This window comes from Ceratotherium simum, chromosome 22, assembly GCF_057802395.1.
Source record: "Ceratotherium simum simum isolate JZ-2026a chromosome 22, ASM5780239v1, whole genome shotgun sequence".
Taxonomy (NCBI): Eukaryota; Metazoa; Chordata; class Mammalia; order Perissodactyla; family Rhinocerotidae; genus Ceratotherium; species Ceratotherium simum.
Window position 1 is genome coordinate 15,836,532 of NC_141921.1, and position 12,609 is coordinate 15,849,140.

A 12,609-nucleotide genomic window follows, 5' to 3' on the forward strand; every position below is an offset into this window, starting at 1 on the left:
TTCTAAGCTTTAATGTCTGATTGTAGGGGTTAAAAGGGATTTACAACTGTTAATGGTGTAATCACAACATGCTCTTCACAAGCTGTTTCTTGTTTTATTCACTTAGCACCGTGTTGTGGGCATTTACATCATTAAATATTCTTATAAAATACATTTTTGGTGCCTACACAATATACCATTATGTGGCCATACCATAATATATTTAAATCACTCACTATTACAGAAGTGTTTTCAATAAGTTCCAATTTTCTCCTATCATAAGTGACAATGAAAATTGTTGTGTTACTTTTCCTGCAATTCTGATGTCTGATTCCTAAAATATCCTAAAAGTGGAAATACTGGTTTGAAGGGTATGAACATATTTAATGTTCCTGATCATAAAGACAAATCATCTTTCAAAAAGATCAATTTAGGTGACATAAGCATCACGGCAGAGTGAGTTGTTCCTTTGTCTCTCCCCTCTAAGTTACAGTCAGTTGGACCTCCATTGACCAACAGAAGATTCCCTACACAGCACAAAAGGGTGCATAAGAGATCCAGGCATCTATACAGCTGAAGGTGGGTTGACTGGATCCCCAGGAGGTAGTGGAAGTAGGGGAGCAACCCCTTCCTCCATCCCCAGGCAGCAGCAATCCAGGGCATGATCCTCACACTGGCCCACATACCTGCAAGAAAACAGGTGTGGCTTGCTCAAGTGGTCCCAATGTGGGAGGAGAGTGTGGATCGGAGTTCTCCCTCCCTGTGTCCCAGAAGACTTAGCCTGTGCACCCAGGAGCATCCTGGCAGGGCAGAGAGGATGGATCAGATTGCTCCTTTCCCATCTACCAGCACATCCAGTGTGTGCACCCCTCCCTCTGCTGTGGCGGTGGCCAGGTCCTTCCAACAGTGGGGATAGTATATAAAGCTTGGATTTTCGCAGCTGGTATGGGGCACTCTGACCTGAGCTTTAAAAATACACCAGCTAGCACTAGAGACCAGAGGCTGCACAGTGAGCAAAAGCAAAAACCTCTCTCTACTTAGCCCCTGCTCCCCCATAGCAGTGGCAGGTGGACCTGCAACCAGAGGCTTCAGAAATCACATAAAAACTGGTGACCCAGCCCCCAGTGGCAGCATCTGCAGCACCAGCTCCATTAGAAGCAGGGACTGTGCCCAATTCCCTGGATTCCCAGGCCCCTGGTAGCACCAGCAACATCTGTGAACCCAGCATCCCTGGCTGCAGCCAACCAGCACTGCCAGACAACCCAGGAACAGCAGCATAGGTGTTGCATGGGGCAGCAGCACCTGAGCCAATGCAGACCAGGGGAGGAACATGAGACCCAGGTGATCCCAGAAGCAGTAGAAGTGCTTGGAGCCTGGTGACCCCAGTGGTGACACATGAGGCTAAAGCAAAGGCACCAGCAACCCCAGAGGCAAAAGTGGCACAGGGAGGGCACTGATGATGCCCCTGGCAGAGGCAATGGAGAGAGGAAAGGTAGGCTCTCAAATACAACCAGAAGCAGCACAGAACCAAAGTGACCAAAGCCATACCCAAATAAGTTGGTTACTACCACAAATGCACCAGCAGAGGACGAATTCATCAAACACCATTAAGAACTACAGTAATATGGCAGAACAGAAGAAGGACAGCTCACCAGAAACCAAACTTGAAGTCATGGAAGATTGCAATCTGACTGACAGAGAATTCAAAATAGCTGTCATAAAGAAACTCAAGGAGCTACAAGAAAACTCAGAAAGACAGTTCAATGAGTGCAGGAATAAAACTAATGAATAGAAGGAGTACTTCACCAAGGAGATTGAAACTCTAAAAAAAAAACCAAACAGAAATTCTAGAGATGAAAAATAATGTAGAAAGCATTAAAAATAGATCAGACTATATGGAGGAGAGAATTAGTGAGCTTGAGGATAGAAACCTAGAAATGATTCAGGTGGAGGAAGAGAGGGAACTAAGACTTTAAAAAAAATGAAGAAATTCTTCGAGAAATATCTAACTCACTTAGGAAAAGTAACATAAGTATCATGGTATCTCGGAAGAATAAGAGAAGGAGAAAGCAGCAGAGAGCTTATTCAAAGAAATAATAGCTGAGGAATCCCGAAACCTGGGGAAGGAACTGGACATGCAAGTACATGAAACCAATAGACTTCCTAATTACCTCAATGAAAAAAGACCCTCTCCAAGGTATATAATATTAAAACTGTCAAAAGTAAATGAAAAAGAAAAAATTATAAGGGCAGCAAGACAGAAGAAAATAACTTACAAAGGAACCCCCATCAGGGTTTCAGTGGATTTCTCAGCAGTAACCCTACAGGCTAGGAGAGAGTGAAATGATATATTCAAAATACTGAAAGACAAAAACTATCAGCCAGAAATACTCTATGCAGTAAAATTACCCTTCAGATATGACCGAGAAATAAAAGCTTTCCCAGGTAAACAAAACCTGACAGAGATCATTGTCAATAGGCCTGCCTTACAAGAAACATTGAAAGCAGCCCTCCTACCTGAAACTAAAAAGGCAAAGCCTCACAAAACCTTGAGCAAGGAGCTAAATAGACAGAATCAGAAAATTGCAGCTCTATATCAGAATAGGTTAGTAAACACATAATTATAACATAAAAGATAAAGGGAAAGAAAACATCAAAAGTAACTGTAACTAATACTATTTGGTCACAAACTCACAACACAAATAAGAAGAATTTGTATCAACAAAAACATAGAAGAGGAAGAGGAAAGGGACAGAACCTGCATAGGCTAATGGAGATAAAAGGCTATCAGGAAAACAACTATTTCATCTATGGGGTCTTGTATACAAACCTCACAGTAACCACAAAACTAAAAATCAGAGCAGAGTCACAAATAATAAACAAAAAGAAAACTGAGAAAACCATCACAGAAAACCACCCAACTAAAATGGCAGACAAAAATACAAGGGAAAGAAACAGTGGAAATATAGAAACTGGAAAACAAAAGATAAAATGGCAATATTAAGTCGTCGTATGTCAACAATCACACTAAACGTAAATGGATTGAATTTACCAATAAAAAGACACAGAGTGTTGGGACCAGCCCCATGGCATAGCAGTTAGGTGTGCATGCTCTGCTACTGGCAGCCTGGGTTTGGATCCCAGGCATGCACCAATGCACTGCTTGTCAGGCCATGCTGTGGCGGCATCCCACATAAAGTAGAGGAAGATGGGCATGGATGTTAGCCCAGGGCCAGTCTTCCTCAGCAAAAAGAGGAGGATCAGCATGGATGTTAGCTCAGAGCTGATCTTCCTCACACACACACACACACAAAGACACAGAGTGGCTGGATGGATTCAAAAACAAGACCCAACTATATACTGCACCCAGGAAACACATCTCATCTCTAAAAACAAGCATAGGCTAGAGTGAAGGATGGAAGATGATACTCCAAGAAAATGGCAAGCAAAAGAAAGCAGGTATAGCTGTACTTATATCAGATAAAATAGACTTCAAGAAAAAAGGACGACAAGAGACAAAGATGGGCATAGTGATAAAATGGATATTCCACCAAGAAGATATAACAATTATTAATATATATGCACCTAACATAGGAGCACCAAAGTATATAAAGAAATTATGTAACAGACATAAAGGGAGAAATTGATGGCAACGAGAAAATGGTATGGGATCTTAACACCCCACTTAATGTCAATGGATAGATCGTCCAGACAGAAAGTCAACAAGGAAACAGTGGACTTAAATGAAACCCTAGACCAGATGGACTTAACAGATATGTATAGAAAAGTCTATCCAAAAATAGCAGAATACACATTCTTCTCAAGTGCACATGGAACATTCCCAAAGATAGACCATATGTTGGGAAACAAAGCAAACCTCAATATATTTAAGAAGATTGAAATCATGTCAAGCATCTTTTCTGATCACAATGGTATGAAACTAGAAATCAACTACAATAAAAAAGCTGAGAAAGTGACAAATATGTGGAGACTAAACAACAAGCTCCCGAGCAACTATTGGATGAATGATGAAATCCAAAAATACCTGGAGACAAATGAAAATGAAGGCATAACATACCAACTCATATGGGATGTGGCAAAAGTGGTACTACGAGGGAAATTTATAGCAATATAGGCCTACCTCAGCAAACAAGAAAAATCTCAAATAAGTAATCTTAAACTTCACCTAAAAGAATTAGAAAAAGAAGAATAAACAAAGCCCAAAGTCAGCAGAAGGAGGGAAATAATAAAAATTAGAGCAGATATAAATGAAATAGAGACCAAAAAATCAGTAGAAAAGATCAATGAAGCTAACAGCTGGCTCTTTGAGAAGATAAACAAAATTGACAAACCCTTAGCCAGATTCACTAAGGAAAATGAGAGGAGACTTAAATAAATAAAATCAGAAGTTAAAGAGGAGAAATTACAGCAGATACCACAGAAATACAAAGGATTATGAGGATGCTATGAAAAGCTATATGCCAACAAATTGGATAACCTAGAAGGAATGGATAAATTCTTAGAATCATACAACCTCCCCAAACACAATCAAGAAGATATAGAGAATATGAATAGACCAATCACAAACAAAGAGATTGAAACAGTAATAAAAAATCTCCCGAAAACCAAAAGTCCAGGACCAAATGGCTTCTTTGGAGAATTCTACCAAACATTCAAAGATTTAATACCTATCCTCCTCAAAGTATTTCAAAATATTGAAGAGGATGGAATGCTTCCTTACACATTCTACAAGGCCAACATCACCGTGATACCAAAACCAGACAAGGATATCACAAAAAAGGAAAACTACAGGGCAATATCGCTGATGAGCATAGAGCCAAAAATTCTAAACAAAATATTATCAAACCAAATACAACAATACTTTAAAAGGATCATAAACCATGATCAAGTGGGATTTATTCCAGGCATGCAGGGATAGTTGGACATCCACAAATTAATCAATGTAATATACCACATTAATAAAATTAGCAATAAAAATCACATGATTATCTCAACAGATGCAGAGAAAGCATTTGACAAGATCCAACAACTATTTATGATAAAAACTCTCAATAAAATGGGTATAGAAGGAAAGTACCTCAACATAATAAAGGCCATATATGACAAATCCACAGCCCACATCATACTTAATGGTGAAAAACTGAAAGCCATTTCTCTGAGAACAAGGACAAGACAAGGGTGCTCACTCTTGCCACTCTCATTCAACATAAAACTGGAGGGTTTGGCCAGAGCAATTAGGGAAGAAAAAGAAATAAAAGGTATCCAAATTGGAAAGGAAGAAGTGAAACTCTCACTATTTGTGATGACATGATTCTATATGAGGGAAACTCTAAAGAATCTATCAGAAAACTATTAGAAATAATCAACAACTACAGCAAAGTTGCAGGGTACAAAATCAACTTACAAATATCAATGACATTTCTATAGACTAATAATGAACTAGCAGAGAGAGAAGTCAAGAATACAATCCCATTTACAGTCACAATGAAAAGAATAAAATACCTGGGGGTAAACATAACCAGTGTGGCGAAAGACCTATACACTGATAATTATAAGACATTATTGAAAGAAATCAAAGACGACATAAAGAAATGTAAAGATATTCCATGCTCATAGATTGGAAGAATAAACATAGTTAAAATGTCCCTATTACCTAAAGTAATCTACAGATTCAATGCAATCCCAATCAGAATCCCAATAACATTCTTCACGGAAATAGAAGAAAGAATCCTAAAATTTATATGGAACAACAAAAGACCCCAGATAGCCAAAGCAATCCTGAGAAAAAAGAACAAAGCTGGAAGTATCACACTCCCTGACTTCAAAATACACTACAAAATTGTAGTAATCAAAACAGCATGGTACTGGCAGAAAAACAGACACACAGATCAATGGAACAGAATTGAAAGCCCAGAATTCAAACAATATATCTATGGACAGCTAATCTTTGACAAGGAAGCCAAGAACATATAATGGAGAAAGGAAAATCTCTTCAATAAGTGGTGTTGTGAAAACAGGACAGCCACATGGAAAAGAATGAAAGTAGGCCATTATCTTACACCATACACAAAAATTAACTCAAAATGGATTAAAGACTTGAATATAAGACCTGAAACCATAAAACTCCTAGAAGAAAATATGGGAAGTACACTCTTTTTTTTGTGAGGAAGACCAGCCCTGAGCTAACATCCATGCCAATCCTCCTCTTTTTGCTGAGGAAGATTGGCCCTGGGCTAACATCTGTGCCTATCTTTCTCCACGTCATATGGGACGCCACCACAGCATGGCCTGACAAACGGTGCCTCGGTGCGCGTCGGGGATGCGACCCCAGGCCACCAGCAGTGGGGCACACGCACTTAAACGCTAATCCATGGGGCCAGCCCCAGAAGTATACTCTCTGATATCGGTTTTAGCAGTATCTTTTTGAATGTCTACTCAGGCAAGGGAAACAAAAGGAAAAATAAAGAAATTGGACTACATCAGACCAAAAACCTTCTACAAGGCAAAGGAAATCATGAACAAAATAAAAGACAGCCCACCAACTGAGAGAAAATATTTGCAAACCGTACATCTGACGAGTTAATTTCCAAAATTTATAAATAACACATACAATTCAACAATAAAGAAGCAAACAACCGGATTGAAAAATGGGCAGAGGATATGAACAGACATTTTTCCAAAGAAGATATACAGATGGCCAACAGGCACCTGAAAAGATGTTCAACATCACTAATTATTAAGGAAATGCAAATCAAAACTACAATGAGATTTCACCTTACATGTGTCAGAATGACTATAATTAAGAATCCAAGAAATAACAAATGTTGGAGAGGATATGGAGAAAAGGGAACCCTGATACACTGCTGGTGGGAATGCAAACTGGTGCAGCCGCTAAGGAAAACAGTATGGAGATTTCTCAAAAAATTAAAAACAGAAATACCATATGATCCAGCTGTCCCACTACTGGATATTTATCCAAAGAACATGAAATCAACAATCCAAAGAGGCTTATGCACCCCTATGTTCATTGCGGCATTATCCATGGAAGCAACACAAGTGCCCATCAATGGATGAACGGATAATGAAGATGTGATATATATACAATGAAATACTACTCAGCCCTAAAAAAAGATAAAATCATGCCATTTCCAACAACATGGATGGACCTTAAGGGTATTATGCTAAGCGAAGTAAGCCCGACAGAGAAAGACAACCACCATATAATTTCACTCATATGTGGAAGAGAAACAAACATGTGGATAAGCAGAAGAGCCTAGTGGTTACCAGACGAGAAGGGGTGGGAGGAGGGCGAAAGGGGTAAAGGGGCACATATGTATGGTGACAGATAAAAAGTGGACTATTGGTGGTGAACAGGATGCAGTCTATACAGAAACTGATATAAAATAATGTACACCTGAAATTTACACAATGTTATAAGCCAATGTAACCTCGATAAAATAATTTATAAAAAGATCAATTTATACTCCCACTAGTATGTATGAAAGTCTATGTTTCATTGTATTCTGGACACTTCTGACACTATTGTTTAAAAATATTTTGTCACTTTCAAAGGTGAAAAAGTGATATCTCATTGATATGTGAATTTGCATTTCTTTGGTGCCTACTGTGGGGGGATTTTCCCATATGTTTACTGAGGATTTGGCTTTGTTTTTTTATGAACTGTTCACATCTGTTGCCAGTTTGCTGGGGTGTTTGTATTTTTCTTATCAATTTGTAAGAGCTCTTTCTATGTTAATGACATTACTTGCATGTCTGTAGGTATGTTGCAATTATATGCCCTGTTTTGTTATTTGCCTTTAATTTTGCTTCATTATTTATGCAACACTCTGGCTCCTGGAGGGAGGGGTAGGCGAATACCTTTGAGGACGTTGTGCCTGCAACATCGGCATGCACCCTGGCCTCTCACGGAGGGCAGAGGCATTCATGTTCAATTTTTGCAGCCAGCCCAGCTGATTTTTTGCAAGCAGTTTCATAGGCAGTGTACATCAACAAGGGGCTGGGAAAGAAAAGCCCAAGGGGGCTGCATGTTAGCTTATGGGACAGGTCCCTAGAACCTCATGGGGATTGCTTTGTTGGGTGCTAGAGTTCCTGCAGCAACAAACAGAGGCAAAAGTCAATAAATGTGAGTGATGCCCAGTAACGTGACCCTGAAGATTGGTGAAGCCCAGGAAAAAACAATTTATGTTTGTAAAGATTCCATGAGGAATAAGCAGAGTTTCAGGGTAGGTCCCTCCAAGCAAGAGAGAACAGGGCGGAAAACTCCCCATTTAACCTCTTTCTGGGCTCCCTAAGTTTTGCATCCGGGGGTAACATTAAGCACACTCTCCCCTCTCTAATTTCCCTCATCCTTAAATGGAGAGAGTCCTTTTTCCTTGAGATCACCCAAGACAGGCTATAGTTTTCCAAAATGAACTTTATTAGAAATGAGAGGAAAAGGGAAATCAGGGGGTATAAAAATACAAAAGAACAGAAACAAATGGTCATAAAACAGTATTCTTCTCCTTCCTAAGAAAATTGCAACCCACCTCAGAGGCTCTGACTGACGCAGTTAGTGGATGGGTAGATATAGTCTCATTTCCTCCTTCTCCAGTCTCTTTCTCACCCTAAGATTCTCTATTTCCAGTTTTTGGGTTTCTACTTCTTCCACCCTTCCTCCCTTTTTCTCTTTACTCTCTAGGGCTCCTGTCACTTCCACAGCCCAGGAGAATCATGGCTGATTATTGGTTGATAGTTCATCCCTTAGTAATAAATTTTAAAAATTAAAACTAATGTTTGTTGAAAGATTACTATATCAGGCTCTGTACTAAGCACTTTTCATATATTATCTCATTTAATCATTACAACTTCCCTGTGAGGAAGAGATACAAATCCTAGAGCAGTTAAATGACTTGCAAAAATTCACATATCTAGTAATTGGTAAAACCAAGTCTCTCATCCTGGTCTATCTGGCACTAAAGTCCAGGCTTTTGACCGCTGTGCTCCATCTTCACAATTATCTCTGTTCCAACCACATCACCACAGACACTGCAGTGGTCCGAGCACTCTGTTTCCTCCCACAGGACCAGGGTGAACAGTAAGCTTTATGGAGTTAGCTCTTCCAAATCTCATGGAAGAGTCCTCGAGGAGTTGCTGAGTGTGAGTCCTGCTTTGTTTGGCTCTGCAGGTCTTCAGTTTTAAAGCCTCACACTGGGGCTGTTCCCTGTCCCATCAATTTGAGGAAAGCCCTTCTCATACCCTTGTTCTTCAGACTATAGATGACAGGGTTGAGGAAGGCTGTGGCAATGTTATAGAAAAGGGCCATTTTCTTGTCACTGTTTGACAAGGAGTCGGAGCCAGGGCTCAGGTACATGACGATGCATGGAATGGCAAATGTGGTGACCACAGTGATATGGGAGGCACAGGTGGAGAAGGCCTTGATCTTCCCCTGGGCTGAGCGGATCTTCATGTTGGTGGCAAAGATGTTGGCATGGACAACGACAGCCAGGGAAGGCGGGACCACAATGACATTGAAGTCTATGTTGACGTTCACCAAGTCATTGAGGTATGTGTCTGCCCAGGCCACCCTCAGGACGGCAGGAACCTCACAAAAGTAGTGGCCAATTTCATTAGGGCCGCAATAGGGCAGATGCGTAGGAAAGAAGGTATCGCACAGGCCACCCACCACACCCTAGGCTGCACAGATGCCCACCATGAGGAGACACACCTGGTGGCTCATGATGACATTGTACCGGAGAGGGTGGCAGAGGGCCATGTACCTGTCCACGGACATGATGGAGAAAAGCCAGGACTCGGTGATCCCGAAGAGGAGGAAGATGACATCTGGGCCACACATCTAGCAAAGGAGATGACCCTCTTCTAGCTGAGAATATGCATGAGCATCTGAGGCACGGTAGTGGTGGTGAAGCACACGTCCAGCATGGAGAGGACACTGATAAAAAAGTACATGGGTGTGTGGAGGCACGAGTCCTAGTGGATGAGGAAGCTGCTGCTCACAAGGATCATCAGGTAAAAGACTAAAAAGAGGTGAAGAGCAGAGGATTGGTCCTGGGATTGGCAAAGCCCAAGAGAATGAATTCTGTCACAGTGGGCTGGTTGAGTTCCTGCATTATCATCTGCCTGTTTAAAGAGTTTGGGGGATATGTAATTTATTGAGTATCTGTGTCAAGGGCGTGTAAGGAATTTCCACACCCGTTGTTTCACTTACATTTCCTAGGGGAAGTCTGGATTGGCATATGAAGGCACTGTGAGATATGTCCCAATAGTAGTCTGAGTGGTATTGGGTTTGGTCTAGGATTCAGCGGAGAGTCATAGTGATGAAAATGGGGAAGGCCGAGTCAGGGAAGCACTGTGCGCTATGTTTCATCCTGGCCTGTAGGTGTCTGTTCCTCCTTCTCCCGACAGAACCTTGCTTTTCTCTTCATTATTCACCCATTTCTGTTTTCTCTTGGGATGACAGAGGATGCTAAGTCTTGGTTTAAGATTAGGATCAGGGTTAGGACTATTATACTACGTTATTTGGGTTAAGGTTTTTATCACTGTTAGGATTAGGGTTAAGGTTAGAATTGGGGACTAAAGTCAATGCTATGTAAGGTAAAAGTTAGAGTTAATATTTAAGATTTAGCTTTTTCTGGTGAATGAGACTTCACTCATGTTCATTAATTATGTCATTCATTCAACATATTTTTATCAAATGTTTACTATATATTATAAATCAGAGGGGCAATGAAGAATTACAAATAATATGGGTGGAAAAAGTGATTTCACACTTTACCAAGATAAATTCTAAATATGTCAGAATTAAATGCAAAAAGTAAAACTGTACAGCAGCCAAGGAGAAAATATATGGATGAATATTTATTTTATAGTGAGACAGAGAAAGACCTTTTTTTTCTTTTTTATGAGGAGATCAGCCTTGTGCTAACATCTGCCAATCCTTTTCTCTCTCTCTCTCTCTCTTTTTCTTTTTTTGCTGCGGAAGACTGGCCCTGGGCTAACATCCGTGCCCATCCTCCTCCACTTTATATGGGAGGCCACCACAGCATGGCTTGCTAAGCATGCGTCGGTGCGCGCCTGGGATCCGAACCGGCAAACCCCGGGCCGCCGCAGTGGAGCGTGTGCACTTAACCACTTGCGCCACCAGGCCAGCCCTCAGAGAAAGGCCTTTTAAGCGGAAATTGAATGTTTCAGGTCCTTCAGCCTCATTATGATGAGCCTTTTCACTGTAACATGCAAATAAAGCATCATAGCTTCTCATTGGACCTGCAGTAAGAAGTCCAATACTTTCCCCAATAGTTTTGAGGATCCTAGTGCATCCTGGTCACTGCTCTAAAATCCCTACTCTCATTGAATCCTTGACCTCCCTCATTGCCTTGCACTGTGAAGGGACTGACCTCTTCAATGGTTCATCCCTATTCTCTTTATGCTTTATGCCCCAAACCTCCCCAACACAAGGTTGTCATTTGTAAGACTTGTCATGAAGGTATTGATACCAGCCCTAATATCAGTTCCCCTACATTAAACCCAGAATATATGGGGTTAAAACCAAAAGCACTCATCCTCTTTCTCTGCTTCTCTAAGTTACATTCACACGTAGATATTGGTCATTTTACAAATTGTTAAAAGCCCAGATGGCCTCAAGCTGGGCTCACACTGATGTTTTGGCTAATTACCAGTTCTTGAGGTTTGTTGCAGGGAAACTGATATCAAGAAGCTAAAGCTTCTCAGACCTCAACTCCTTGGCTTCCTGGCGCCGGAATCCACCATTCACCACTGAGACAGAGACAGAAACAGAGACGGTTGCAGGACACCCACCTGTGGATTCTCTTATCCCACCATCCTCCCCACTGCCGGCAGCCTCACAAAGCCAAATGCAGGCTGGTGGGAAAGTGCTGACCAGCAAGGCCACAGGCTCCCTCTCCCTACAAGAAGCCACATTCCTCACTACCTTTAAAACCCCTTGCCTCCAAACTTTTGGGGAGATGGGACAAATTTGAGAGCTCTCGTCTCCCAGCTGATGTCACCCGAAATAAAAAACTCTTTCCTTGCCATAAGCCTGGCATTCTAGTTTTATTTGACCCCTCTTGTGTGGCGGGTAAAGAACCTGGCTATGGATCCGGTAACAGTATGATGACTCACAAGGCAGCGCAGAACAGAACACCATTGAAAACCAAGTATTTAATCCTGTCAAGTCCCTAAGCAATCTCCACACCAGTTTTTCCTCTGTAGTTCCCAGCCAGCTGTCATGTTACTGGGGTCTGGTCTCCTTCCTGGACCCTCCTCCCATCTCCCCTTGTTTCCCTGTTCTAGGGCTCCTTATTCCTGTGACCTGGGCGCCAGCCACAACCGCAGTTCCTCTGTCTCAGTGATTTCAGACTTCACCTGCATGGAGGGCTTGCGAGTGCTGCCGCGCCTCACACCCAGAATTTCCGTTCGCTTTGTCGGCAGTGGAATCTGAGAATTTGCATTTCTAACAAGTTCCCAGGTAACCCAGAGGCTGCCTGCCAGTGGGACCACACTGAGAACCACTGATCTGCTCAGCTGTGCCGGGAAAGTGTCTCTCTTCCTCTCAGTTTCTCTGTGCCCGTGTTA

The 12,609-nt window shown here is 41.6% G+C and overlaps 1 pseudogene; it reads right to left on the reverse strand.

Moving 5' to 3' along the window:
- Window positions 1–9,202: 9,202 nt before the first annotated feature.
- LOC101404520 (olfactory receptor 2D2-like) lies at window positions 9,203–10,127 on the reverse strand (annotated as a pseudogene).
- Between the last annotated feature and the right edge of the window lie 2,482 nt (window positions 10,128–12,609).